Genomic DNA, 24,294 nt, shown 5'->3' with positions numbered 1-24,294 from the left:
TAAGCAGCAGCCTGTGCTGTGTAGTGACACAGAACAGAAGTTAAACAAGAAATCATGCATTGAGGATCTCAAAATACGGATATGATGAGAAAGTATTTCCCAGTAGTGCCTGATGCCAGGGCTCTGCTTGAACACAGCTACTGACTGCCTGTAGACTTCCAACAAGTCAGACACTTGAGTGCAGACGCTGCTAATTCCCTGGTTCTACAGTTGTGCTGGATTAAAGCTTAAAAATTACCTTTGTTTAAGTACCCTGCAAGAATGGTGTTGGTGGGAAACTTGGCTGAGGTCCCCCATACTGATCCCTTGTCTACTTTGGCTGACTTGTTTTGATAGAGTGCTTCCTTCTCCCCCTAAAAAATGCCATCTGGAAGGCCCGGCAGCCGCGAGGCGGAGCGGCGCCCGGGGTGCCCTGGGCACGCCAAGCGGGTTGCGGATGCTGCAGAGCCCCGTGTTCGAGTCCGCGCTCGGAAGAAAACGAGACCATCATTTGGTGCGGTGCGGATAAACTCTTCAGGACAAATGCATTGAGTTGGACGCCTAGGCGGCTACAGCCTGAGGAGGACGGATATTGTGTGAATCGGTGGTGTCTGAGACAAAGAGAGGCGGAGGTGGGGCGGGGAAATATGAGGTCCGGCGCGCGTGGAAGCCCGCCGCGTGCTGCGGCCACCGCTCGGTTTTGAACTTTGGGCCGAAAGAGAGGAAAACTTCTGAGATTGGGATTTCGTTGGGGGGGAGGAGGGAGATAGAGAGCGGGGGAAAGGGGAGAAGGGGGCACTTTCCATCCCCCGCGGCCTCCCTGCGAGGCCACGCCTCGGGAGCGGCCCCAGCCCCCTCCCCGCTGGGCCGGGCCGGGGGGCGGCAGCGCGGGGATCCGGGAGGAGGGCTGCGGGCGGGGGGCGGGAAAGGAGCGGGGGATGGGGGCGCAGGAAGGCGGGCGCGGGAAAGCGCGCTCGCGCTGGCGCGCCCCCGGCCGGGCGGCGCCACGTGGCCGCGCCGCCGCCGCGCGCCCGCCGGCAGGTGGCGCGCGCCCGCCGCTGCCACCGCCCGGGCGGCCACCGGCGCTTGGCGGCTTCCCGGTGCCGCCCGGCCCGGCCCGGCCCGGCCCGGCCCGGCAGTGCGCCGGCATCGAGAGGGCGGCACCTGGCACGGGGTGCCGCTGCCGTCGCGCCAGGGATCGCGGCTCCCGCCCACCGCCTCACCCCAGGTCGCGGTCCGCAGGGCGGGAGCCCCGTGGCGGCGGCCGTGTGCCCAGGGTTCGGGGAGTTCCGTCCGTCGGCGGGTGTCCGCGCCGCTGCGAGCCCAACTCCGCGGCACGTGGTCCGGCGGCAGGGCTGCGATGGGCAGCGTGGCCGGGCTCGTTGTGACCACGCGTCTGGGTTTTGTTTGCTCCTAAGTCATCGTTTCCAAGTCCTGTCTTTTTTTTTTGTTTTTTTAAATTATTTACACTTCTCTAAGGATTAGTTTCTATACATCTCGCTTGTTTTTTATGTTGCCACTGGTGCTTCCTCAGTGTTAGGCTGTGTTATAATGCTGCATTTTCTGAAATCTTCTCTGTTACCGACCCCTGTTGCAATTGCCCACTCAGTGTGGATAATTAAGCTTTCTTCTTGGAAAAGCATAATTCACACCAACACCGTTCTCTTTTCACAGAATCACAGAACCGTTAAGGTTGGAAAAGACCTCTGAGATCACCAAATCCATCCCTCAGCTCATCCCCACCATGCCCACTAACCATTGTTCCTCAGTGCCATGTCTGCATGGTTATCAAACATCTCTAGAGATTTTTCCATACACCTTAGCATATGCATACATGCTATGTGTGTCATAGAGTCATGGAATCATAACATGGCTCGTGTTGGAAGAGACCTCAAGGATCATCAAGCTCCAACCCCCTGCTGCATGTAGGGCCACCAACCTCCACATTTAATTCTAGACTGTGCTGCCCAGAGCCCCATCCAACCTGGCCTTGAACATCTCCATGGACGGGGCATCCACAACCTCTCTGGGCAGCCTATTTCAGCACCTCACCACTCTCACTCACCACTCTCATAATAAGGAACTGATATCCAACCTACATCTTTCTCCCTTCAACTTAAAAACATTTCCCTTGTTCTGCTATTATCTACCCTTGTAAAGAGTTGACTCCCCTGGAATTGTGGAGTCTTGGAGGAGCTTTCTGCAGAGCTGCACAAAGTTCTTCCTTTCCAACAAATGTTCAGTCAGTAGTCGGCTTTCTTCTCTCCGTCCAGGAGCCCAAAAGCAGACAGCTAGTTGTCCTCACTTCTTTTTGCATAGGGCTGTAACGTTTCCATATGTACAAATTAGCGACATGGGTGGATTCTTATGGAATGAAGCTGCATTGGTGTGCCACCTGTCAGTTACAACATAACCTTTTCTCACAGGCACTGTCTAAGGCGCATGAGCTGGATGGTGGTTCTTGCAATTCAGCCAGATTTTGTTCCTTATGTGTTGGCAACATGCAACAGAGAAAGCCCTTTTCCCAAAATGCTGATTTTGCAAAGAACACAGGTCCAGCACTTACTGAAGAGGATGTTTTCTGCTAACTGCATGGCAGTCTTTGCTTGTTTTTATGACAAATTATTAATGTAATGTAGGCAAATACATAATTTCTGCAGCTCCTCAGTATTTGCTGTTCTCCCTGGTCTTGTCCTTGTAAATTCGATTTCACAGGCACAGTCTGTAATGCAGCAGGTGCCAAGTGTAGCCTTCTTGTTTCATAGGATCCAACTGACTGTCTACGGAGGATTCATTTAAAGAGTAGCACAGACAGAAATGGAAAAAAAAAAAGCAAAGAACAAAAAAACCAAAAAAAAAACAAAAAAACCCCACACACAAAACCCCGTTTCTTTTATACAGAAAAAAGAATGTTTCTCAAGTGGTATGCCTTTGTTTCTCATTTCAGGTTGTTGAGAGCCAGGTACCACCATAGAATCACAGAATCATTACTGTTGGAAAAGACCTCTGGGGTCACCACATCCAATCACCAGCTCATCCCCACCATGCCCGTCCCTCAGTGCCAAATCGACACAGTTATTGAACACTCCAGGGATGGTGACTTCTCCACTTCCCTGGGCAGCCTGTGCCACTGCATTGCCACTCTTTTGGAGAAAAAAATTTTTCCTCACGTCCAACCCAAACCCCCCCTGGTGCAACTTGACACCACTCTTATTTTTTAGAGTAAGCACAGACTGTTCGTTCTATCCTGAATAATCCTGTGGTGTTTTCCCCGAGGAAAGCCTTTGTGTAGACACACATCCATGATATATCTGCATGACTGAAACTACCCCCATAGAAAGATGACTTGAGTTGATGCTGCAGTAGTGATCAGGAAGGGATGGATGGTGGGTGAAACTGAACTACATTTTGGGATGGCTGTGCAGCTGGAATTCACATCTGCAGAGCTCAGATGCAGAGACTCTTAGATTAAGCAGAAGGAGAGGTGAAAACAGATGGGGTTCCAGCGCAGTTAAACAGAGGAGAAGTGCAGGTCTAAGGAGAGAATTAGCTTTTTCGTATCAGCACCCTGTGCTCTGCACCTTAGCAATGGGTTGAGTAGGATTAGGACTGTGTTGGGTTTGTCAGCAAAACTTTGAGCTGTCTGACTGCCCAAATTATCATAGAATATCATGGAATCATTAAGGTTGGAAAAGACTCCAAGATCTTCAAACCCAACCATCAGTCTATCTCATCATGTCCACCAACCACATCCCTCAGTGACAAATCCACAGGAGTTCTTGAGCTCCTCCAGGGATGGTGACTCCACCACCCCTCCCTGGGCAGCCTGTGCCACTGCATCACTGCTCTTTCTGAGAATTTTTTCCTCATATCCAACCTGAACCTCCCCTAGCATGACTTGAGGCTGTCATCTAGAGTCAGACCACTTGTCTTCAGTGAGGTGTGGGCACTGTAAGGAAGCTGCATGCTGAGTGAGGAACCCCCAAGAGGCAGCCAGTTGGAAACTTGCAAATGCACGAGGTTGTTGTGGTCTCTCCTCTTTGCAATGCTGGTGATGGACTCAGGTCCTTATAGAGGTATGTCCAAGTGCCTCACCCTGAACAAATGCTTGTGGTGGTTTTGAAGTGGTCAAGCAGAGAACACCCTTTGGAAATGAGTACAGCAGCAGATGGAAGCTGCTGTGTCACAGCTCAGGGCCCTGTATTCAGTAGGATAATGGCCTGCATTTCACTTCAGAGACTGATGCAGGGAATGCAAAAGGCGTTCTACCCTGACAGCCAGGATATGTGCCAGCTTTGTGAGTGGGTGGACGTGCTAATAGAAGTTGCTGTCTGAATTCACCCTATTCTTAACAACAGATAGAGGAAAGGCAGTGGGACACCCCAAAACCCAGGTTTCCATGGTGTTGGAGATGTCAGAACAGCTCACTCGATGTATGCAAGATGCATCTTGAATAAAGAATTTCTGATTAGACATAGGTGGAAATTCTTTACTCAGAGGGTGGTGAGGCCCTGGCACAGCTGCCCAGAGATGATGTGGTGCCCTATCCCTGGAAGCGCTCAAGGCCGGGTTGGAAGGGGCTCTGGGCAGCAGAGCTGGTGGAAGGCAGCAGAGGACTGGAACTGACTGGGTTTTAAGGTTCCTTTCCAAACGAAGCCATTCTATAATTCTACAATTCTATGCTCTGCCATTTTTGAGGAGTGAAGACTGCAGGGAGTGGCAGGCTGCACTGATGGCTGGAGGCTATGGATGTGATTTCGAAAAGTTGCTGAGCTGGTGAAGGGGCTTGGCCTCCATCTCTGCTTCTCCTGTTATTTCTTTCTCTCCCTCTCTCTCTCTCTTTTTTTTTTTTTTTAAATAATAAAACTGGCATTATAGTCAACATTCCTAAGTGCAGCCGAGAGCACTGAGCCTTTGCTCTCTATTCTTTAGAGACCCTAACTGTAATGTTAGGAGAAGTGATGCGGTACAGGTGTTCCTCTGCCAGCCTTTTTCCAGAGCATGCGAGGTTCAAGTAGCAGTTGTTGGTGAAGATGGGCTACAAGTAAGTGAAGAAGCATTAATTGCTTCTTGGGTGCCTGTTTATGTGTAAGACTTGACTATTTTAGCCTAAGTGGGAGGAGAATGGTTTTATGACCTTATAATTAGCATGTATGTGAGATTAACAGCAAGACTTACTAAAGCATTTCTGATAACAGTTTCCTTTTTTACATTGCTTAATTAAAAAAGAACACTTCAGCATGTTTTATAACACATCTTTAAATAAGCAAACAGACAAACCCAAATTACAAGGGATGGTCTAGAGGTCTCTGCTACTGAGATTCATGGCATCTGAAATGTATCTGGAAAATTAAAGAAAGCTGATGGTCTGGGAAAGAATAAGTTGGGCAGAAGGCAGAGCAGTGATACTTAGGAACATCTCAGGGTGATTATTAGATTAGCTTGGGAGGCACCAGGGTAAGTAAGAGACCCAAACTGGTTGTGGTAGGCTGACATGCTACAATATATCCTTGCTGTCAGCTTTTCTAATGGCAGTGAAGCACAACTGCTTTCATATATGTGGGCTGTGAGTTCATGATGTGTTCACCCCCTGCATCTCCCATACACATTTTCTCTTTCTTTTTTCTCTACCAGTGGCCTCTTCATTTCTGCCTCCTTCAATGATGTGCTTATAGACTTTTTTTCTCCAAAGACTGGGATTTTCAGGAAGCCTAAAGGGAATTACATGCCCAGCTGCCAGTGCATTTCAATGTGCCTCCAAATTTCACCCTCACATTTTTAGAGCATTCGAGCTGCTTGTCTCCTCACGTTGCTACTATTAGATCGTCAGTTTTCTTTTCAGCACTCTCTGACTTCGGTCACAGATGGCTGCAGCAGTCTGCAGCTATGTCTGGTCGACAGAACAGATGACACCGGCGTTGTGCTTGTATGTAATATTCCTAACAGGCGGAGAACTCAGATGGGGTCTGGTGAAACTGCTGAAGGACCTCCTGTTGGTCCTGAGATACAGTTGGGAAGCAAGGAGCTGAATGTTGGATTTTGCTTCTGTCAGTGTCTGAACGTTTCTATGTCTGACAAGTTGGAAACAGTCTTCTGACTTCTTGTTTGGGTTTGCCTCTGGTCGCCCTAGGAACCTGGCTTACTCACTTTTCTGAGAATGTTCTTCTTGCTTGGGTCATATCAAAAGAATCATACTGAGAAGACGGCTACCAACTGTTTCTTGGGACCACAGATCTACATTATGCTTTACAGTATGAAGCACGTCTCACTCTACAGTTTACATACTTTACCCAGAAACAAGACTTTATTATTGCCTTCTTGTTTTGGTGGAATGAACCCCCAGCACACCAACACCCAGCATATGCCAGTGTAAACTGGCATAAATCACTGCCATTCTGCCGGGTTTGAAAAGAATGATGTCTGAGCCAGGGTCATGTGCAGTCTGGTTCCTTTATTTTCCATGGGGATCCCTCCTGCTGAGGGAAATGAGCTCGTAATGGGAGATGCATGAGTACCTGCAGCTTGTGAGTACTCCTCCTTGGTCGTGTTTACCCTTTGCTTTCTTCCATCACTTTTACATGGCTTGAGACTGTCCAGATGTTTCTGGGCTCAGAGCTGCTGGAATTTTGATTGCAGCTGACATGTCGGTGTGCTGCAGCATCTGAAATGTGGTGAGAAGCACTTCTGTGACCTCTGAGGCTGGAGGCCTTATTGTGCTGACCTGTCAGAGGGAAATGTGGGAAGTGTTGTGCTCTTGAGAATAAAGAGTCCTGGCATCCTTAGTGTCTTCCTGGGAATTATGGCCTTTGTGAGAGATGTGCTTATTAGACTTTCTGGTCTTACTGCAAACAGGAAGATGAAAGAACGTGCATTTTTTGATTGCCCATTGCATGGCTTTGTGGTACAGATTGGAAACTCATCTCTCATGGATACTTTGTGGAGTTGTGCTGCTGTCAAGGGGAGCAGAGAAACATGGGTGTTTCTGCTGTCAGTACTTGTCTAAAAAGCAGTTCTGACCAACTAGGCGCTATTTCTTTTATCTGCAATGAGGTAGAGGATTGCCCAATGTAGAAGTTATGCACAGCCAGGGCTCAAGACTTTTGATCGCACAAATCTGTGTGATCGTAGAGAAGTGCCCAGTACAGGGTCTGTTGTGACAGGACAAGGGGAAATGATTTCAAACTGAAAGAAGGGAGGTTAGAGTGGACATAAGGGAGAAGTTTTTTACAGTAAGGCTAGTGAGGCACTGGCACAGGTTGCCCAGATAGGTGGTGGATGTCCCATCTGTAGAGACACTCAAGGTCAGGCTGGATGGGGCTCTGAGCAATCTGATCTAGTATAGGCATCCCTGTTCATTGCAGGAGAGTTGGACTAGATGACCCCTTATGGTCTCTTCCAATTTAAATGATTCTATGATTCTATGAGTGCCTTTGACCAGTACAGCGGACATACCATTTATTGAATCCACCAAGCAGAGGAGTCCGCTGATTTTTGTATACACCACTTTCCACTTCCTTCCTCAGGAGACATTTTTGGAAATATTGCACAAGGTGTTTATCACCATACATTTTGGAGAGAAAAATAAAGGCATTGGGGTTTGCTTTGAGCAGTGTGTGGCTGTTCTTCCTGGAGGCCGCAGGACTCCCAGATACTGTCCACAAAGTCTCCTTTGACATTTAAAGCTGTAAATGGCTTGGGGTCTGGCTGCCATGGAGACATGATCTCAGCCATCTGACGCACAGTATTTGAGCTCAGACAGGGACTTGAATCAATGGCTCCAGAAAGGAGGCAGCGGGGCATTATCAATGAAATGTTTTCAGCTGTAATGCCTCCTTGTTGGCCTACAGACTGTGCTTTCTTTGCAGCTACCTGGAAGGACTGTAGTCCTTGTATGCTTTGTCTGGATAGAGTGTCACAGCACTTCTATTTTTGCAACAGCTTGAACTGTGACTGAAGTTTCAGTAGGATGCATTATTTATACCTGTGGACACCAATACATATCAGAGGGAGGGAGGTGTGAATGTTTTCAGAAGCTGCAGATGGGGATTTTCAAACTAATAAGAGCACAGAGTACTCAGCTGCCACCAAGAAGCAGCAAGATGTGGGCACCAAAGTTCATTCCTTCTTTTGGGAGGGAGTCTCAGTTGCAATCCGTAAATAACCTTTGAATCACGTTCTTCTCTGTCTGCATAGCTGGAAGATGCTTCATGTTGTACAGGATAATAAGTGAAACACTGTTAACCCATCACACAGCATGCTGTGCGCATAGGATGGGTGTACTGCAGGAACAGCCAACAAGCAGCATTGCTGTCTTGCTGAAGTCTCCAGATTTTAGGACCGCCTCTTGTCTAAAATTTTAAAGTTTTAATGTAGACAAGCCTTTTATCTTTCAAATTTTTGACCATGCTTGGAGAAAAAGAAGCATTCTAACAAGTGAAGCACATTATGCTTCCAAGCATCTTCCAAAGCTATGCTTTAGCAACATCAGCTTCTTTTCTGAGACAGATGAGATGGAAATCATGATTATTTCTTTTTTTTTTTACTACTGTGTGCTCAGATGACTTAGCTGTCTAGAATTTTGCAGTCCACTCATATCTTAGTGGTTCTAATGAGAGGTGTATGAGTAACATTTGGGGAAGCTGTTTGTGGTAGTTCTTCATAATGGTAGTCAGAACAGAGATCTTAAAACAAAGGACTCAGTGTTTTACCAAGAGAAACCACAGTAACAGGTTTGAGTGTAAATGAGAGTTGTATTGCCTTCCATCAGAGATGACTTGAAAATAAAGTACTTTGATGGTAATACTGCAGATGTCTGCAGGAAACCCGGCACAGCCTTGAACACTGTAGTTAGATAGCTGTGCAAAAAAGTACATGAAGGGAAGAGCTAATGTGCAATACTTCTATTTAAGATAGAGGGAGGAAATAGAAATTGTGATAGCATGCTATTTCAAGTAATAATAGAAAGTACTTGATGTTTACATGGTGAATGGATCAATACTAATTCTGTAGTCAGGGCACATACAGTAGTTTGGATTATACAAGTGATAGATGCACTTGGTATAGCTGAAATTTCCACCCTGCAACATTTATTTCTCAGTGCGTGTTCGATGGAATTTTCCACCCAACTATCTGAAAGGATTTGCATAAGAATGGTGATGGAGCAGTATTCTTTAATGATGTGCTTTTCTTTGTTAAACTTCAAAAATGTCTACGATGCATGATGAGGTTCGGATGAATTGCCAAGCTAATGCTTTTATATTTTCTTTAAAGAGCTTATCTTCACTGTGTTGTGGGAGTTACTTTATATTGTTGTCATAAAGGCAGTAGCAGTAAAGCCGACTTTGTAGCAACCCTGGTAGGTGCCCCCTCCTCCTTTACCTCACGTCTTTGGTACTGCTGAAGGAGACAGATTGCAACACCCATTACCAAGCACCTGTTTGTCCTACTGTTAGCTCATCTGTACTGTTTCTGTGGTGCTACACATGGCATTACTCATGGCTGCACTGTGTCATTTTGCGTTTAAAGCAATGACCCTCTTCACATTTAATCTGGATCAGCCCAAGTTGCTGTACTGTTTGTGGAAACTGGGTCAAAGCCAGGCTCTTCCTAAGATGACGTCTTGATTTAAGAGAAACTCAGGATTAAACCAAACGTCCACATCTTCTGCTAGTGAAGATTTTTACAGCAGGATAGAGAAGACTCATTTTTTCTTCCTTAGCCCCTTCCAATAAAAGTCTAATTAAAAAAACAAACAAACAGAAACTATGAGGGCAAATCTGCTTGAAATGTGGTAAATTTTGGGAAAGCAACTTACACGAAGCAGTGTTTCTTTTCTTGGCCATGGGTCCAGTGAATCACCTTCTAAACTGCACCGTAGTGATGCTATTCACAAGCCTCAAACAGCTGGGAAAATAAAGAAGAGAAATGACTGTGAGGTTTGTCATCAAATCATTGCATGGAAGATTGAATTATTCCACTTTCATGACAGGTAATAGAGTGGGGCTAACTCAGCTCAGAGTGAAGACTTCTCCTGCAGTGTCAGTGTAATTGAGGAACTGTTTGGCTCAGTATTTTGTTGGATGTAGTTTATTATTATTATTACTATTATTGTTATTGTTATTATTACCTTTACTTATAATAGGAAGTAATTGTAAAGAAATTTTAACTGATTAATTTTTTCCCTAATCATCTGATGCTCTACTCTGATATAGGACCTCAACAATATATTTCAAATTGCATTTGATTTATGTTTCTGAGAAGATAATAGTAGCTGCATCCTATCATTCCAGCAATATATATGGGTTTCCCTGAAAGTAATGCCTCCTATTTTATGATGTTGGCCTGCAACATCAGATGTTGGTGGTTTACAATAGAGGAATACTGAATTCCTCCATGTTGAGAAAATGGCACCCACTGACATTCATCCATGCTTGGTGTATGTGTATGGAGACCAAACAGTGGGTGTGAGCACAGTGAGGCAATGGGTGGTGCATTTCAGCAGTGAAGACAGTGACAGTGGGTCACCTATCTGGTGCAGATTGTTGAGGGTGGCATGCAGGTTCCTGTTTGCTGTTGGCAAAATAGCTAGCAAATGGAGGTGACTATGTTGAGAAACAGTGTTTTGTAGCTGAGAATTTATTCTACCAATGTTTTCAATGTTTTCTTTCTATCTGTTGTGGTTTCCATGGAAATAAACAGGAGGCATTACTTTCAGAGTGATCTATGCATGAGAGTCCAGCACATCTCATGGGTCTGTGTCGGTATTCGGTCATGACTTAGAAGTAAGGACTGATACACCTTTATGTACTCTGCTTACTTAATTTCAGCCTATCTTTTGAAGTTCTCCAGATCCTTGGAATATCTTTGTATCAAGATGAGAACGCAGGTATCTAAACTGAAAAAAAGGAGGATTAGAGTAGTTTAATCTACAGCAGCATTTGTTTGCTTCAGAGTTGTTGAGTGGAGTGTACTGTTAGATGCCCTAAGCCCTCTCTGCCCCATACTGAACCATCCCAGCCCCACAGACCCTCCTCACAGGAGGAGCGCTCCAGCCCCCCATCCCATGGGCCTTCACTGAGTGTCTCTGGCTTATGGCACCCCAGATGTGATGCAGGGCCTGGATGAGGCCCTGATGGGTGTTGAACAGAAGGGCCTCTAGCTGCTAGGGCAGGCTGCCCGCTGCTTCTACTCCAGTTGCATGGTGTTCTTGTTGGCCACTTCCTTTATTTATGTACAAATATTTGTCTAAACTGTGTTTTTAAAAAAGTGTGTTTGTGCTGACATATAAGCCAGCATGTTTAAACCATACTGTCTATAAATTCATGCTTGCATTTGTTGAGTTTGTGAGGTGTGACCGACTCCCCACATCTCTTAAATCAGAACTGCTCTGACTCATCCATAGTCCATAGCATAACACAGCTTTCATCGTTCTGGAAATGTTTCTTGGTGGGAACATTTAGACTTAGAATCATAGAAACATTATGGCTGGAAAAGAGTTAAGATCATCAAGTCCAATCACCAGCACATCTTCAGCACGCCCACTAACCATGTACTTCAGTGCCACATCTACATTGTTCTTGAAAAACTCCAGGGATGGCATCAATCCCCATGGATTTGAGCTTGGGTTCTGCTTGTTAACAGGAATGAAGATGACCTAGGGGGCCTGATGGCCACTTCGGAGGAAGGGATGCTGCAGCAGTACTGATGCTAAAGCTGAATGTACGTGGAAAGAGCCAAGGACAGCTTTAAGACACACTTTTGCATGCGTATCTGCTATTTTATTTGAATTTCAGTTTTTTTTTTTTTTTTTTTTTAACAGAAAGTATGCCAGACTTGTTCCTGCAGAGCTCCCTTGTCCATGACAAAACTGCCTGTATGGCTGGGTTCATTTGTTACTTGCACATGGCACGCGTGCTCTTCCCACTGCATTGCTCCATGGTGTTGGGCAAGTTGTGCAGCACTGGGGTGACTGTGTTGTGGAGCAGGACTTTATGGGGATCTGTGTCTCATCAGATGTTGCAGAAATCAGCTGGCCCAAATTCTTCCTGCTAAAATGACAGCATGCTTAAAAATCTATGTCCAAAAAGCATCTAGTAGGAGGGTAGAAGATGAAGGTGTGTGTGCATTTCTTGCTAAGCTTTACACTCTAGTCTTAGTTGCTATTCTGCTACAGCTCTGTCTGACACCTCAACATGCCAGCTGCACTCATTTTACACAACTGAATCCCCAATTATTGCGGTTGATGTTATTTTGCCATTTACACCTGTTCTCTGGCAATGAACTTCTTGAAGAATATGTCTGGTGACTGCAGAGGCTGGTGAGCCCCAGCCACCAGAATTTTTTTTATGCCAGTGTTAGAGCAGGTGAGCAAATGCCTGTTCTATGTAATGTGAAAGGGTAGCAGGTCCCAGGTTGAAATGTGATTGCTTCAGATTTAATTGGCATAACAAGAAGCAGGGTTTTGACTTTGCAAGTTAATGTAGCACTGGCTATGGCAACCAGCTTGGTGCTTCTTTTCGTTCTGGACTGTATGTCCACTCTACACATAACGTTAACTTGGTTTCTTTTTTTGTGTTTAATTAACTAGTGTGGTGAGACTGAGAAATAACTGCTGCCTTTGTATTGAGAGAAGATATGGTATTTGTAAAGCTATTACAGTGAAGATAAAGCTTTATAACAGTGCAGGAAATAAAGCCCACAAAATTATTTGAGAAGCCACACTATCCAGAATAAATGTTACAGGAAGCATTAACCTTCCATAAAAATTCCTTTGCCAGTGAGGAATTTAATACACAGTCTTTGTGAGAGAAGATAATATACCTCAGTCGTGTTCTGAAATGCTTTATTTAAGAATTAAACATGAGGAAAACCTTGGTTGTCTGCGGTTTAGGATATTTGCTTTTCAATATTTAATTTTTTTTTTTTCCTCATTGATGCTTAGTGGCACGTAAATATGTAAAAAAAGGATGATATGTCCTGTATTTTATACACATACATGATTATTTTTTTTCTTTCTTTCTCCTTGTATAGTAATATCCCATGCACTTTTTTTCTATAATAGATACTTCGGTGGGGATATGATCACAGCTGAATTGCAAAAATTTGTTTCAAACTACATTAAAAGACACTGAAGTGTTTATCATGGCAATTTGGAACCAGAATTCTTTCTGAGCTGAAAAAAAAAAAAACAAAACCCACACCCTAATGAAAACAAAAACAAGAGCACAAAATGACACCACCAACAATAGAACAACAACGAAAAAACCTCCAATTATGTTTCTCCTGTTAAGAGGCTTTAGCTGGACAGTACTGGAGACAAAAGCTGCTTGCTGAATATGCAGAGATATGGCCAGTTCCTTCTCCTCATCCCATCCTGCCTCTTTCCAGCAGCCAGTTCAGCTCTAGCTCAGTGCTGGAACCTCTTCTCTAGCAAGGCAAAAGCAATGAGATGGAGGCCTCCAGCCTGCTTTGCCAAATATGTGGTACAGCTATGCACCCCCGCACTGGGCTGCAACCACGACTGAAGGTGTGAGATTTTCCTGTCTCAAGTCCAGCTGCCAGAGTGGTACAGTTTTAAACTCCACTTACTTGTGGAGTTTGTGTCTGGTCGAAAGATACTCGGCATAAGTTTTATTCCTTCCTTTTGGATGGGTGGACCAAATCAGTGGCTTCTCTTGCTGTATTTGGTTTGGCCTAAAGCTGCAGTAGTGTCTTGTGAAGCCTTCCTAAGAGACAAATGTGTTTTGGATTAAGGCAGTTAGAAGAAAGAATTTTGTTGCAAATATTTTTCGTTTTCTCTTTTTTTTTTGTATGTACAGAAAGACTTGCTTCGCCAAGTGCCCCTTTTGCAGTCTCTTGGATGTCATTTAGTCTGCTCTCCTGCATAGGAATGATCAGAGTGTGTTGCCTCTTGCTTCCTGACTCAGGTTTGATTCATAAATGGCTGTTAGAGTGTGTAGCTTCCCATAATGACTCCAAGTAGTGGGATATCCCGCGTGGGAGATTCCTGTCTACTGCTCCCATAAAACATTTCTACTGTGCACCAGTTCTACACTACTGATTTGTCCAAAAGATATAATACACCTTTGCATGTTGCCTGACCCACATTTCAGCAGAGACTGTATCCTCAGCCACATCTTCTGGAGCTCTTTGCCACCTTTCATAGCAAGTCAATTCTTTAGTTAGTAAATATTAAGATCTCTCTGTCCTTGGTGTGTACTTAGAACAAACTGCAGATAAAATGCTTACAAATAATGATCTTTCCTAAGTACTGCATGAAGCTTTCCAAAAATAGCTGTCTATAAGTAAAAATAATCCTGAGGTTATGTATTAATAGAAGATGCTTCAGGTCTTCTCCTTACTTCTGGTACAATAGAAGAACAAAAACAAGAGGTCTGAAATACTGCAGAGACTACTGATGTGAAGAGATCTTGGTCTAAAAATACTTGATGTCTTTTAAAGGGACCTGCTTTTTGAAAGTGCCTGTCTTCCAAAAATTGAGTGATTTTGTGATAGTTTGACACAAGTTCACGTAGTCTTTTTCATTGTCCTGGCCGGTTTTGTACTTCTATTATCTCACAAACTCTGCACCATAACATGACCCACCTAGCTGTTTTTTTTTTTTTTCAGTTTTATTTTAATGTTTTTAAAGTGAAAGAAGTTAGCACTAGGTGAGTTATTAATGTGAAGGACTGAATGCATAAGGCCATTTCAAAGCATCCCCTTCCCTTGAGATTTCGGTGGAAAAAATAATCGCTGTTTCATGTACTTATCATTTGGTACGGACTGCTTGTCTTGCTTGAAGGCCTAGAGGCTCTGAATGAAATTTTACTCTCTTGCACTACGTGCAGTACAAAAACTGTTGGATATCCTTTGTGCATTAGAGCTTGCATTCAACAACAATAAAGATGAAGGACAGGAAATTAGGAGTGGTTTGCCTTGCTCAGTTTTTTTTTTTTTTATTTTCCATGCCATCCTTTATCTTCCAGAAGTATCATGAGTGATGTAATTAGTACTCATTGTGTGCAGTTATCTAGCTTTATTTTCGAATGTGGTTCCATACTGATCCTTGCACTATATGTCCCAGCAGTGGGCAGGTCAGAGGAGGGTTTTGGGCACAGGAATGCTGAGGGCTGAAGCAGGATTTTGCCTATCTACATACTTGCTCTACAAGTGTTTCTGCTTGCAGGTGGGGAGCATCCCTGGGTAGTGGATGGATCACCTGAGAATAAAAGATCTGGAGAACCAGGTAATCTGCTCAGTATTTGGGTCTATGACCAAAGATACTGTCTCTGGACTCTGGTTATAACCTTGGCTGTACTCTGAGAGAAGTTTCACCAGTGACCAGCAACCTGATCTAGCTGTTGATGTTCCTGTTTCAGGCAGTTGGATTAGCTGGCTGTTAATGATCCCTTCCAACTCAAACAAAAACAAAAAGGCAGAGTAGGAGTGCTGTATCAGTGGGAAACTACTTGACAGAAGATCATGGCTCCACTGCATACTGTGCCCCTCGTTCTATTGAGATTTTATGCTGGATGTGCTGGATTGACAGGATCCAGCAGTTGCTGAAGATAACAGTGTCCTTTTCAAGTCAGACTGTTGCCTCGTTGCCCTTCTGGACTCCCATCTGCAAGACACAAAATGATTGTGCTTTCTTTAAGTTACACCAGCTATATACATTGTGTTATCAAGTTTCCCTCTTTTTTACCAGGCTGTAGACACTCTTTTTCTACTACTTTGCATGGGCAATTTGATCCTCTCTGTGCTCATGTACAGGGTCAGACCCCAGCTGCATTTGGACCAGTGTTGGCATCTGGAGACACATTTGCCTTTTAAGCAAGTCCCCTCCCAATGCTCTGCCTCTGCATGCATTTTTGATTTACTGTTTACTTTGCCAAGTATGTAACAAGAAGGCATCGTAAAGCCTTTTAGACACACTTACTCTCTACTTCACATATTCTAAGAGGTCTCGTAGAGATTGAAACTGAACAGCAGAAACATCTGCATACGCTTAACCTTGCTTCACTTTTGTCATGGCTCTGAGTGTTCTTTAGGCTTTGATCAGACCTTTTTAATCAGTCCAGGGTCTTTCCTCTCCCTCAATATCCTTGCACGTGCCTGCTTCTCCAGAGTCAGGAGTCTCCTCACATTCCTGAAGTCAGTTTTTGCATCTCTCTTCTCACTCTGAAATGGCTAATGGCTGAAGTGGCTACCTTATTTTTATAGGTATAGATCCTCTTTGTCAAGGAGATTCTTGGTTAGTTAACAAGACAATCCATGTAGCCTCAGGAGGAGATCTGTTTGTTAGACTTGAAAAACTGGTTCACCTCTACAGTAGCCATTTCTTTCTGCAAGGAACTCTGTCTCAATGGCATGGGTAATTATCTCTTTAAAAAGAGGGCAAATAACCTCCATTTTTTTAATAGAGTCTGCAGTATGCAAAATCCCTGCATGGCATTTAAATTTGCAGGTTTTCGAGTTTCCAGCCTTTGACCTGCTGCCTGTTTCTCAGCATCTTTATCCCATGAGGTATGGACTTCTCTGTCTGAAAAAGAGGGCAAGCTTTAGGCTCCTGAGAAGCTTCTAAATTGAGCATTAGATATTTTTATCAAAGACTAGAGTCAAACTTAAATCTGTCTTCAGTAGACAGAAGCCTCTCAGGACTGAAATCTACAATACCGAGAGATTTTTATATGCATATATCCCTTACCATAGTGTCCTATCTAGAAACTGCAATACTTCAATTTATTTGGTAGAGCTTTCTGGTGAATTATTTTCTTTCTCAATAATTTCTCCGTTTAAGATCCCTCCTGAGAAATCTTTACTGTATTAACTTCAGCTTTGCTGCATCTTTATCTTTAAATAGCTCTTTTAAATTTGCTTAGGCAAATCTGGGGTTTCGTCTGTCTTCAGTGGTATTAAAATAGTAGCTGAAGGGGGTGTCACCTGGGTAAGAAGACACACCACTAGACGATACTGTAAATGAGAGACAGATGGATCGCTGCTCAGAGACAACAAGATTATGGCTAGAAACCTGTTTACCTTTGCAATACAGCCACCAAGCTGAACAAGTCATCAGAACAGAACTGAGCTGAATAATGCATATCCCTACCAATCTCTAATTCTCTCAGCTGCAGAAGAGTTCTTTCACACCACAACCCCTCTTTAGCATGCTTACAGAGTTGCCTAAACAAATCCAAATGCTGGAAAGCACCTTTGGTATAAGTTTTGCTTTGACATTTTGTAAATGCTGGCATGTTGGTGGCTAGCTAACAGAAGGACTTCAGTCTTTTTGCTACAGCTGCCCTTATCATAAGTCCACTGACATACCTTGTTGTTTATGTGGTGTGGATGGGCTCTCTCTGGGCTACTAGAAAAGTTCCAACAGTATCTGCTTGTCATAGATAGGAACCAGGAGGACTAGCTGACCACAAATTGTAAGTTAACTGATATGAAATTTAATATAAAAACCTAACAGCTGCTCAGCTGAATTGAGCAAAATAAACACTGAAGACAACACCTGGTAGGGGTGTTGTAGCAGACACTGAACAGCTATTATGATTTGCAAAGCTGATTTTTGAACTCTAGAATATTCTAGACTGACTGTTTATGTATATCTTCATGTCTTCATGTCTATAGGTTGTGGGGGCTGAATTTTCCAGTTGTGAACTTACTGGCAGTCTTTGCAGATGAGGGTAGGTCTGTGTTTCTGTTATTTGATTAGAAAAGAAGAGAGAACATGTTATATGTCAGAGAGATAATTATTTATGCTTAGACTTGGAATGGTGAACGGACCTCTGATCTCAGTAGTGCTAATCTTGGCATAGATAATACTCAGCTTGAAGTAAGGTGATAAAGAAAAGTCTTCCAATAGCTTAGCAGACTTACAGATGCTTGTGTGTCTGTGAGGTTCAGGTTCAGGACAAGTCTCTGTCCTCACTACATGCGCCTGTCTTTCTTGGCAGAAGTATCATTGCAGTGGTCCTCAGATGGAGAACCTGATGGAGAAGCAGCACACTTGGATCCAAATCTCACCCAGGTTAAGAGTGTAACTGCTCTTATATTAACCAAGGGAGGGAAAGGAGGGAGGTCTGTGACCTAGTAACAAAACAGGATGGTGTCTTCCTCCTTGTTAAAGAAGGGAGATCGGTGCTTGGCTTCAATTGCCAAGATGGATTAAACACGTTGATCCTGGACTACAGGAGTTTGGCCTTTCCTTTTTGTTGAAGTATTTTCAGTATACTCAGTGTTAATTAGAGAAAGCCAATTAATTGCATAGGATTTTATGCTGTTTTCTCTTTGTTTGCAGGAGAAATAATGTTCATCATCAAACCAGCAAACAAAACACTGCATGTTTCTAGTCATGGTAGATAGAAGAAGTTCTGCTTAGTGTTGCAGTTCAGGTTTGGAACTGGACAAAAACAAAGAAAATCCCCAAATATTGTGGTTTACATGCCAGCACACCACTGGTACTTCACAAGAACTATAAAACCAAAGTCTATGCATCTTTTACTGTAGGTACCGTCTCTGACCTCACATTTGGTAGCTTTATAGGGAGCTTTGTATAGAACAGTTGTTGCTAAAACCTCACATAAGATACTGTCTTCCTGATCTAGTAATGAAGAGAACTGATTCTAGTGCTCTTCAAGGGAAGGAAGAAAGCAGAAACTGGGACTAATTGGATATTAAAATAGTTCTCTTTCAATGAACTATATTCCAAAGTATTAGCCAAAGAACCCTCCTTACTTCTGATGCAAGTAAATGTGTGTCTTGGCAGATCTGTCTAGCAGAAATTTGTCTGGGCCTGACTTCTGTACTTCCTTCTCTGAAGGAAAAGTGATGTGGCTGCAGTGGTCCTGGTTGTTCTCATTGCTCTCTTGGTTGGTGACTACTAGTTGGTCTAATTCCCTCTGGAAAGAGCAGTACAACACGGAGCAGCAGCATGCAGTTCAGGGGTGCTCCTAGCACCATGTCTTGTCTCTTCCAAAATGCAATGACCTCACCCTCTGTGAAAGAAGATGTTACAATCCTGGCTGATTCCTGTACATGAGAAAATGTGTTTTCTCATTGCAGCAGTCACAGAAGTAACACAAAACCAGCAGCCTGACAGCAGTCAGAGAGAGAGAGTAGGAGCTGCAACTCCACCACAAGGGCCAGGATGCATCTCCATACCCACTGCCAGGTGTGGGATCATCCAGGTATGAGTTTTGTTGGAGAACACATCTCCATCTGACTTCAGTGGGATCTTCCTCTCAAAGTGAACACTAGGCAGCCATCAAAGTGCTGTTTGTGAGCAAGATTCATGAACTAATTAGTCAGTAGGCCCATTAATCAGAAAGACTAGAAATATTTCAGCAGAATTCATGCTGTCAGCAAGGATGAGAAGAGCCTTCTCTATGACAGCTTACCTTGCATTTTGATCATTAGGCGATTCGGAGTTTAGCCCATCCGTCTTGTTTATCTGCCCTCAGGGGAAAATAATCCCTGCATCCCAGCCATCTCGACAAGTTTGAAATTCAAACATATTTTCAGTTCTGTCAGTAAAATATCAAATGGGCACATTCGGGTGAGTATTGACACACAACAGTGCCAGTGCCTTTTTTTTCCAAATGTGTTGTGAACAAATCCTTCCTTTCTCTGCTGCTGTGCTGCATGTTGTAGCTCAACACCATCTCAGGGAAAATGAAAAGTGGAGTGAATGCATAGGTCATTAAAAAATAGTTAAATTGAAAAATGCAAATTTTTTATAGCATCCTTCCCATGACATGCCAAAAGCCTTCCCCCGTGTAACTCCACCTTCTTGTATGTTGGGTGAGATTTATTGACATGACTCAAGTCAGAGATACATCTTAAAATAATCAAGCCAGTGTTTATTCTGGCTCTCCTTGCATCTTTTCCCCACATCAGAAATCCATCCAGAGCCGATGCAGTAAAAATTTCTTTAAGAGATATGTACCACACTGTTCATATTAAGTAGATCGGTCACTCTAGAATGTGTACACTTAACAAGGAAGTAACAGATGGTCTCAGATCTTGGTATGGAGTTGTTGTGGCTGCTATTTTTTCATTAATTGTTAATTGCTGTAAGTGGAAGCCATGCATCTCAGTCTGCCAAAGCCCAGAGATGGGTCTCGCTGTGTAGCTGGGATGCAGAGAGTAGAGCAGAGACATGTCTGCTTGTAAACCTGGGATGTGGTGAATTCATGCCCTTTGCTAGAAGGACTGTCTGTCACCTCCATTTTAGGGAGATGCAAAGGAACTTGTCTGGGATGGAAAGGAATTTCGTCTTGGAGCAGGGAAGGCTCCAAGACTCCCAGGGACTGGGAGCAATTTGGGAAGTAAAATGAGTTGTCTCTCTAGGGAAATTCTGTCTGAAAGGAACTGTTGGCCTACTTGAGGTCGTACGAATATGCATTTGAGACTGAGGAAGGCTGATGTAATGGTGATGTGGACCAGGCCAGGAATATATTTGGTTGTGCTGTATGCATATATTGTTTTGTATTTGTAATGCTACCAGGTGAAGCACTGGATTCTAGAGATACTGTTATCAAGTTCTGTTTGTCTGGTAGAGTGTTTATGGAAAAATGTTCTTTTAAATACCGTTTTTCTTGCCCCCAGAATGCATTTTTCACTGTGTTATTTACTTACCCTCACAAAAGAGAGTTACCATAGCAAAATCTTCGAGAAATTGCTATCACTGGTAAAAAAATGGACCTACATAATTAACCCTGTAGCCCAGCTACCATTTATTGACAGAATTATAGTTTTTTCCTCACTGTAATTTTTGTTTCTGCTCTTTTTTGTGTGTACTGTTCTTACTGCTGCATATACTTTCCTATCCATTCTTCAACTGTCAAAAGATACTCCTCCTTAGGCTAAGCCTACCTATGTAGTTTAACCTTGTGTTTCTTTATGGGAAATGGAGATTAAGGATGGCATCTGTCTGTTGCATATACATATCAAGTATGGAGCTTCATGACTGTTTTGCTGCCAGCTGTTAGAGTTGTGGGTATTGGTTATGGGCTTATGGGCTCTACTATCCTAAAAAGACTTCATTTAGCTGGGGGAGGATCTTCTTTACCTATAACTCTCTTTGATATTTCAGATAAAATAATCTGATTCCAGACAGTACATATAAACATAGTCAGTGTAATATATACATTGAGGTCCAAATGGCTTGTTCAAGTGATACGTAGCAGAGCTTAGAAATCCAAACTTTGTATCCTGGCCATGTTCCTGCCTCTGCTTTTCCATATTGCCTTATGAGCTGCCTGTGCAGTGTCACTTCTGGAGAACTTATCCTAAAACCATTGCATTTTTCATCTATCCTGAAGTCATGGTGGGTTCATCCAGTTTCATTCCAGGATGGTAGAAGAACAAACCAAAAACTTCTGACAAATATCAAAATATCCTTGTGTTGTCAGAATGAAATGTATCAGTGCTTCAAAAGGTAGGATAAAAAAATATGTTTTGACTTTTTAATTTCATATTATGTATTATAATGTAAAATAAAAAACTAGGTCAAAATTAATTTCATACTAGCACAAGCTAGTGGAGTTTTACCTGTAGGCTGTAATTTTTTTCAAAGTGAAAGGTTTCGTATATGTGTTAGAAGATACTGCTCTCTCTTTTTGTGATTTTTCTTATCAGTCTCATTATGCCTTTGTGTGATCCTTCTTTGTGCTGTACCTTACATATTGTTAGCATTTATTCCTTGTAGTACACAAATGCTGATTATTAAAAGTTTTCAAAGCATTTTTCATTTTTAGTATTACTTCTCTCCTTTTTGAAAACCTCCCTAGGAATTACAGGTTAGGTATGACTTGGAAAATTCTCATGTTTTGAAGCTTTAAGCAGTGCTGTTTGATTAGTTTGTGGCTGTCAGAGTGCAAACTGTCCAATCCAACATGGTGACTGAGCCTTCCTCATGATCTTGTAAGAGTGCATCAGTTCCCAGAGGTGCGTAGCTCAGATCTCTTCACTAATGAATAGGAAAACCCTGCTGCTGCTTCTGTTACCCTGAATTAGCAAGAGAAAGAAACATTGTAAAGTGAGGAAAAAAAAAAAGAAAGAGAAAATGACCTGCAAGACTGATGATGATATGGAACAAGAAAGAGTAGAAGGAGAAAACATTAACAATTGGTCTGAATAAAAAAGCCTTTCTTTATGCTTCTTGGAACTGCTTTATTGTTTGTTTGTTTGCTTGTTTTTCTGGCTTTTTTCCCCCTTTTTTCTTTTGTAATGGTGGAAGAATGTTTAGCATCAGTTATAGCAAGGGTTCTTTTTTTTCAATGCACTGTTTCTTTAAGAAGTCTTGCTCTTGTTCCATTAGCAGTCATTTCTTCCAGCTAGGTGCAATAATCAGTTGTTAGTGCACATTTTGACCATCTATCCTCAATTATCCAGTAATGCTTTCTCACATGGTGCACAGAAGGCATGCACCGATGGCTAATGCACATTCTGTTGGTTGCACTTCAGTGGTCTTTCATCTTTTCCTGTTGAAGCAGTCGTCATCTACCTGCCTGAGGTGTAAGTGCACTGAAGTCAGTGGAAGAAGAGTGATGCATGCTGCTGGTTCCCAGTTCTCCCACAGATGTTCTGGATGCCCTTGGGTGTCATGCCTACAGCTCTGTCTGCCTCAGTCTGTATCTGAAAAGCAATGATGGTATTTCCTTTGTCTACTTACCCTGCAGAGCAGCTCTTTAAGAGCTGTGGCCTCGTGAGGCTTCATATTACAGTGGTATAAGACAAGAATAGTTTTTTTTAATTTCGTTTTTAATTGAAGATTTTTTATTCAGTTTAAAATGTGAAGATTTTTATCATGTTATGGCAATCTGTAAAGATGACCAGTGTATTCATGTGGCACATACTGATTGTATCCCATATTTCTTTCAACTGGGCTGAAAGGTGATGACCTTCATCTTATCCATGGAAAGCTCACCCTTTTCTTGCTGCAAAACATACCAAACGTTAGTTAAAGCTGTAAAGGAGATGAACAATGTATTGGGACCATATTGCTCTCCTATCATCTGGCATAATGGTTTTCTTTTTGCCATTTAAGATTAAAACACATATGGAACTTGCTTTAATTTGTCACTTTTATTTTCTGAGTTACTGAGATCCAGCTTCAACTGGGATGTCACATTAATTCTGTTTAAAACTTGGGGAGCAAGCGGGTTGATTTCAGTTAACTGTGTACTGTATAATGATTCTGAGCTTAAGCAGTGTTATCTCCAGCAAATGTCTTTGCTACAGTAGTCATCTGTCTAGAGCCCTGGAGCAATTCGTGGCTTTTTTTACTCATATCACTTCACTATCAAAGCTGAAATGATTAATATTCACAGGAAAAGAAATATATTTTCCCAAAGCAAATCTTCCTTTCTGTTTCTGTTTGGTAGAACCAAGCCTTCTGCATACATTATATGGATCAGCTAGAACCGGTCTGAAGAGTGAGGATGTGTATCTGTGAAAATGCTGCAAACACATCACTTTGCTAATCAGAAAGGAATTGTTCATGTACTCACATTCCTACCACACTTACCTTTTATTTTCTGAGGCCAAAGTCCAGGGCAGCTTTTCGTCTTGATTCTCCTGTTGGCTGTGTTACCATAAAATCAAGAATGATACACTTGAACAGGCTGAGTTCCCATTGTGTGGAAGTGGGGCAAATGAAAATCAAATTGCCTCCCTTTGTCACTGTGAGAGCAGTGCTGCTCTGCACAATGTTTTTTGATGGACAACAGCTACCGTAGCTCAGCCCTGCTTAGCAGCATCCAGGTGCTTGGCGGTGCTCATGATGTGATCCCAGCACATGCTGAACCAGTTGAATTCACTAAGAAGAACCTCAATTTTCAAGGCCAGATGCTGGCTGAATTGTTCCCAACTGCTTCCTAGCCCTGAAACTGCTCAGCACTTCTAAAATAAGATCAATCTAAAATGAGTTCCCAGTAATGCATCTAGGGATGTAAGATAACTGCTATTTCAAAACAGAGAAACAAAGGAGGCAAAAGCTTGGCTCAGGTGCATGACATGGTTTTCCAGGAGTGTGCTTCAGGAGAGGCTTAAGCTGGTTTTCAGAGCCTGCTGTAATTGGTAGAAATCTTTAGCCTGATCATGAAGACTGGTAGATGACATCCCAGAAGCCAGTGCTTCGTGGGAGGAGAGCAGCTGGCTAAGGATTCATTTGTATTCTTCTAATGTGAAAAACGTAAATGGTCATTGAGGCACACTTCACCGTGCCAAGGCAAATTGCATCTCTGCTCTTGAGAATCCTTTGTTTTCTGCCCATTTCAGTACAAAGGCTATAGATAAGTATAT

General features: G+C 43.1%; 1 long non-coding RNA gene across 2 annotated transcripts in view; it reads left to right on the top strand.

Moving 5' to 3' along the window:
- Positions 1–757: 757 nt before the first annotated feature.
- LOC146542288 (uncharacterized) overlaps positions 758–24,294 on the top strand; it is a 45,837-nt gene continuing 22,300 nt past the window's right edge. For both annotated transcript variants that reach the window (XR_014880517.1, XR_014880516.1), the window contains exon 1: positions 758–15,226. This is a non-coding gene — a long non-coding RNA (uncharacterized LOC146542288). The remainder of the gene's footprint in view (positions 15,227–24,294) is intronic.

This window comes from Meleagris gallopavo, chromosome Z (genome assembly GCF_905368555.1).
Source record: "Meleagris gallopavo chromosome Z, MGAL_WU_HG_1.1, whole genome shotgun sequence".
Lineage (NCBI taxonomy): Eukaryota > Metazoa > Chordata > Aves > Galliformes > Phasianidae > Meleagris > Meleagris gallopavo.
Note: the sequence above shows the minus strand (reverse complement) of the source record. Positions and strands in the feature narration are given on the sequence as shown.